General features: G+C 37.8%; 1 pseudogene; it reads left to right on the top strand.

Moving 5' to 3' along the window:
- The first annotated feature begins 2764 nt into the window (after positions 1-2764).
- Positions 2765-3686, top strand: LOC107694530 (SLAM family member 9-like; annotated as a pseudogene).
- Positions 3687-6483: the final 2797 nt, after the last annotated feature.

Raw genomic sequence — 6483 nt, 5'->3', positions numbered from 1 at the left:
GCAATATAACAAAGAGTGAAAAATTGAAGGGGGTCTGAATACTTTCCGTACCCACTGTATATGACATGAATCGGTTGCTCTATGGTGTGTCTAGTGCACCAGCAATCTTTCAACGTATCATGGATCAGACGTTACAAGGCCTGTCGAATGTAATCTGTTACTTGGACGACATTCTGATCACTGGTAAAAACGAAAGTGAACATTGGAAAAATGTTGAACGGGTGTTTCAAAGGTTACAAGATAGAGGTATTAGAGTGAATAGGGCCAAATGTGATTTCTGTCAACCTCATGTAACCTATTTGGGGCACAGAATTGATCAGGAAGGCGTGCGCCCAGTACCGCACCCAAAAACAAGAACTTTTTTAGTTTTACTCTCGTACTACGGAAAATTCATGGAAAACTTGTCGACTGTAATTAAACCGATGACTGAACTATTACACAAGGACCGGCCTTGGCAGTGGTCAAAGGTATTTTAAGCATCGTTTGAAGAGGCTAAAAAGCTTTTGTCTTCTTCAAAGGTGTTGACACATTTTGACCCTCAGTTACCCATATTGTTAGCGATGCATCTGCATATGGAGTAGGGGCAGTGACTTCTCATCAAATGTCCGATGGTTTGGAAAAACCCATTGCATATGCTTCACACACTCTTAGCAAGTCGGAATTGAACTATTTCCAAATTGAAAAAGAAGCAGTGGGCATTATTTTTGGAGTGCAAAAGTTTAGAGACTATTTGTACGGCTGATCATTTTTGCTCATTATGGACCATCAGCCTTTGGTTAAGATTTTAGGACCAAACACCGGATTGTATTATTTTACAATCAAATTAGAAGAAAAAAAAACTATTCAGTCAGGACCCCTACTGACCCCCACCACAAGGTGTCGCTCACTTACTGACCTCAGACTTCTAGAGGGGAAGTAGACTCAAGCTTGAGTAAAGGTAGGAGGGTACGGAGCCTGTGACTGTTCTGTCAGCAAGCAAGCATGAACTTGATGCAAACCAAAACCGGTAGCCAATAGAGAGATAAAGAGAGGTGTGACGTGGGCTTCCTTGGGTTCATTGAAGACCAGTAATGCTGGTGTTTTCATTTTTCATGATTGTTTTGTTGAATCATATGTAGAGGTTTTATTGCACATGATGGAAGTCCAGCCTAGACATGACAACAGCCTGGACAAAAAGTTGTGCAGCATACTCCGTTAGGAAGGGCCTGATGTTCCTGATGTTGTGCAGTGCAAACCTGCAGGATCGAGTGTCTTTTGCAATGTCCTCTTTGATGGTCAGCCGGTCATCAAAGATTACTCCAGAATTTCTTGATGGGATTATTGTTGTTGATCCCAGCTGGATGGTGAGATTGTACTGTACAGTTGGAGTGACTGGGAAGACGAGAAGCTCTGTCTTTGCCAGGTTGAGCTGCAGGTGATGTTGTTTCATCCAAGTCATGATGTCCGTCAGGCAGTCTGGGGATGGAGGAGGACCTAAGCAGCACAATGAAAACAGCTAAAGGAAATAGTAACTTAAACAGTGATGTGATGTGCAGACAGGTAGACATGGATCAGCTAAGCATCACTGGTTGCCGCTTGACTGACATGGCCTGCTTGATTTATTAAATATTTGTAAAATATGATCATTGTATTTCTTTTATTTCACTCCCTTTGTGTCAAACAATGTTTCTCATCATGGTTTATTGTTTCTGTAGAGTAAAGAATCATAAAAGTCAGCGGCAGGACAGGAAGAAGCCCTTCACCTACAAAACACCTGCTCTGAATGGCCATTCTCATGCACATGATGCTTGATGTAAACAAGACCAACCGCAGCCAGTTTCAGTTTGAATCAGAAGCGGAACATCAGTAAAACTGGTACTGGTACTGTGAGATGGTACAAAGTTTTAACTTTGTATTTTGTTTTTTCCATATACTAAAATTGTGAACTGAATACAACCATTGTAAAAAATCACTAGTGGATCTACTTCACAATGAAATTTAGTTAATCCAAAAAATAAATAAATAAATTTACTAAACTAAAAAAATACTTAGATTATTAAAAAAATGTTAGATTTTTCCCAACATTATGAAGTTTATACAAACATTTTATGAATATTATATATAGTTTTTTTTAAACGCGTTCAGATCATGTACGTACAAACTCTGCCGGGGGAGGATTCACAAACCAGATTAACAGGTTGAGTACAGTCTTATTAGATCAGACTTTTCACTAAACCGTTAAAGAACATGTTTCATGTGTTTGTTTTGTTCTGTTTGTGCTGGTGCCGTCTGATTGGTAAGTTCTAAAAACTTTTTTTTTAAACGTATAATTTCTTTCCATTTTAGGGTAATAAAGCTACTGCTTCTAGTTTAAATTAGATTCTTTTCATCCGCTGAGGTCTCTGTTTTTTGCTCGGAATTTTACATTTCCAGGCCTTCTATTGTGATTGTAAATTTCTCTTGCTCAGAAATTTCTAGTAAATTTAGAAAAAAGTACAAAGAAACTGAAAGTAACACACTGAATTAAATGTGAAATTTTAAAGTAGAAATGTATTTTGTAATGTATTTTTTATGTAAATTATGTAACTTCCCACATTGCATTTACTGTACAGCAGTACAGCATGTTTAAAATACACTAAGTATCTGCTGCTGTTCTGGATATTATTTTCTTTATATTTCATACAATCTACAGCTGATTTAAGGCTTTTTAAACTAAAGGGAGCTTTGTCCATGTTCATCAGGTGTGTTTGGTGCTGAAGCAAATGAAATGCATTCAGTGTCAGTGATGGAGGGAGATTCTGTTACTCTAAACACTGATGTTACTGAATGCAAAGGCGGCAGGATAGTGTTGTCATTGGGAGCTGAAAAGTCTCTCATAGCAAAAATCAAAAGAAACAAACAAATCTTCTCCATATCTGATGTTCTTGATGGGAGATTCAGAGACAGACTGAAGGTGGACAATAAAACTGGATCTGTGACCATCACAAACATCACAACTCAACATGATGGAGTTTATCAACTGGAGCAAAACTGTTAACAAAAATATTCAATGTGTCTGTCTATGGTGAGTATGTGTATTCTTGTTTTATTAACTATTTACACTAAACATTCACCGAGCATGTTAAAGTTTCTCTTTATTCTGTCATGTTTCCAGCTCATCTGCCTGTTCCTGTCATCAGCAGTAACTCTTCAAACTATTCATCATCATCATCATCATCATCATCATATTGTTCATTGGTGTGTTCGGTGGTGAATGTGGGTCATGTGACTCTCTCCTGGTACAAAGGAAACAGTTTATTGTCCAGCATCAGTGTGTCTGATCTCAGCATCAGTCTCTCTCTACCTCTGGAGGTGGAATATCAGGATAAAAACACCTACAGCTGTGTGCTCAACAATCCCATCAGCAACCAGACTCAACATCTGGACATAAGCAAACTCTGTCAGCCATGTCCAGGTATGTTGGTGTTGATATTAACGATGATTAACTGAGCTGATCTATCAAGTTTGATAGTGTTTGTTGTAGATCAGGCTGACAGATTCACTCACACTAATAATGGCTCATTTTGTTCATTACAGATCAGGGTTTACCTTTATTGTACATAGTGTTGATTTCTGCTGCTGCTGAATCTCTGTTGATCGTAGCTGCAGTCGTGACGTGTTGCGTCTGCAAGAAACTTAGAAAAAGTGTCAGAGAAGGCAAGTGTTAACTACTGCTTTTAAACAAGAAATAGGAAAAATACACTCTAAATATTTTACTCCATTAATAGACAAAATTAGCACTATTATACTCATAATTTTGTCTATTTTAATTTAGTCCATCTAGTTTTCTACTATTTTACATAGATTGTATGTATTAATGCTTACATTTGAGCCTTGATAATGATACATAGGTTGTAAAGAAACAGATCTAGTTAAGATTGACTATTTAATGCACCTATTTCATCTATTGTTGCAGTTCAGACTTGTGAAGACATAATTACTTACGCTGAGCCAACGTTCTACAACAGAAAAGCACAATTGGTAAGATATCTGTATTTTGTCACGTGTGTGCGTAGATCAGAAACAGGCAGAAAAATCCGACTAGCGATTCAAACAGAGTAGACGGGCAAAAACACACATTAACTTAGACGAGAACCAACAAACACAGAGGGAGAACTGAGGACCCTAAGTAACAGACACAAATGAGGATAATTGAGACAACAGATGGGATGAATGAACTAATCAGAACACAGGCAAAACCAGGTCACAGGGAAGAAAGCAAAACCCAGTGGGGACACAGAACAGACTGACATGTTACATATTTAGTCTCAGTCTCAGTTAAGCTGTAAGTCACATTTAGATGTGTGAGCGCTTGTGTTTTTGTCTGTATAATGATCGATTACATTCTTACACACATAACAGCACCATATCGGATATGCATGAAAGCCATAAGATCGTCCTTAAATGTGAATAATGCAGTGAACTGTATGTACTGGTACCATTTTGGGAAAAAGTTCAGCAAAAGAAATATAAGTAGAGGCCCTTTTTCCCCAAGTAAATAAAGTGAACAGTACATGTTTATTTTAGCAGAAACATTCTGTAAAACTATCTGACAGGAAAGTAAAGCTTCAGAAAGTGAAAGTCACAACGATGCACACATTTCTCATGGTTTGCACAATAATCCATAAGAAACAATGCTTTTAAATCATATGATTAAAGCCAGATCTGCTTTGTATCACTACGGCTGCATTACTGTTCTTTTTCCGCAGACTCCAAAGACATTTGGCACAGATTGGCTATTGCTACAACAAAATCACACATCAGATATAGATTTCGTGCTTTCACATGGAGCAGCATTTACTACACAGAGCCGTTGTTCACTGACAAGCTGAGCAAAAAATGCGCGAACAACGGCTCTGTGTAGTTAATGCTGCTCAATGTGAAAGCCCGCACGTGATGGAGATTTACCGCTGATTACAGAAGCGGCTTTACTGATAAGATGCGCATTAAATATCGCATGCGATTTATCGTGCAGCCCTAGTTTTCAACCTGTGGGGCGGGGCGCCAGCACCTGTCAAGGGGGGCGCGAGCATCTGTTAATTCAGAGGCATACCCTCCAGTAGCTTATTTATGAATAAGAGCTAGCAAATCTTTAGCCATCCACTAGGGGGCAATCTGATTATCCCACTGCTAATCAGTCACAGTTAGAGCAGAGTTGGCTCGAGTATCAAGTCAAGTCAAGTCAAGTCACCTTTATTTATATAGCGCTTTTAACAATACAGATTGTGTCAAAGCAACTGAACAGCATTAATTAGGAAAATAGTGTGTCAATAATGCAAAATGACAATAGTAAACACAAATTTTTCAGTTAAAGACAGTTCATCATTGAATTCAGTGATGTCAACATCCAGCTCAGTTTAAATAGTATCTTTGCAATCAAGTCAACGGTATCGCTGGAAATGAAGTGTCCCCAACTAAGCAAGCCAGAGGCGACAGCGGCAAGGAACCAAAACTCCATCGGTGACAGAATGGAGAAAAAACCTTGGGAGAAACCAGGCTCAGTCGGGGAGCCAGTTCTCCTCTGACCAGACGAACCAGCAGTACGGAAAAATCAATTTAAGACGTAATAAAACAGATGATGAACACTATTAACAGCAATTATTATATGTATCAGTCACGCTTATTGACAGTGTAAGATGATCTACTGTTAGCCGTGTCGGGAATCCAGCCATGTATTGGTATGTTGCTATCAGAAACAGGCTCAGCCATCACATTGAATCAGGTAATGTATTTATTATCAGGTAAAATATTTGTTTGATTATAATTACACACACTATACCAGGGGCAGTCCTAAACCCTTTTTTAGACTTCAGCCCCACTATGTGTCATCTCAGCCCCCCAAAACTGCCTGAACGATCGGGCCAGTGCTGCTTCCTCAAGAAAGTTTTATCATTCTCACGTGTTTTAAGTCTTGTCAGTTTAAACATTAAAATGACTTTAAGCCATTTAAGCGCAAGACATCTCAATGCGGTACTCACGCGCTGTGATAGATCGTTTCTGTGTGCACCTTGCACACAACTGAAGCGCACAAACAAAGCCGTCTCAGATCCGTGAGATCCGTGCATTCCTTATGTTAATAATGTTAATAAAAAAGAACAAAAGAAAAATCATTCACTGCTCTTAAGTAACGTCTGTAGTTTTAATGGATATTTGTGTATATGTTAATGTTAAAGACCTATGAAGATTTTTTTTTTTTTTTTCCAGGGGACACCTATTTAGCATTACATTTTTACTAAAAAAATAAAATAAAATAAAAATAATTTAAGTTTGTAATAAATGTAATAATTATAATGTAATAATAAAATGTAATAATAAATAATTAAATTATAAACCTCACATTTCAGACTTTTAATAAAAGAGATATGTCAAAATGATGAATAGTTTTTTATCTGCTTTGTTAATAATTCAAGATACCTTATTATCCAAATTGTTTAGATTTTTAGAATGCTATTCAAGGGCGGCGCC

This window comes from Sinocyclocheilus anshuiensis, unplaced genomic scaffold (assembly GCF_001515605.1).
Source record: "Sinocyclocheilus anshuiensis isolate Anshui unplaced genomic scaffold, SAMN03320099.WGS_v1.1 scaffold954, whole genome shotgun sequence".
Classification (NCBI taxonomy): Eukaryota; Metazoa; Chordata; class Actinopteri; order Cypriniformes; family Cyprinidae; genus Sinocyclocheilus; species Sinocyclocheilus anshuiensis.
This window is presented reverse-complemented; position numbering and strand designations above follow the sequence as displayed.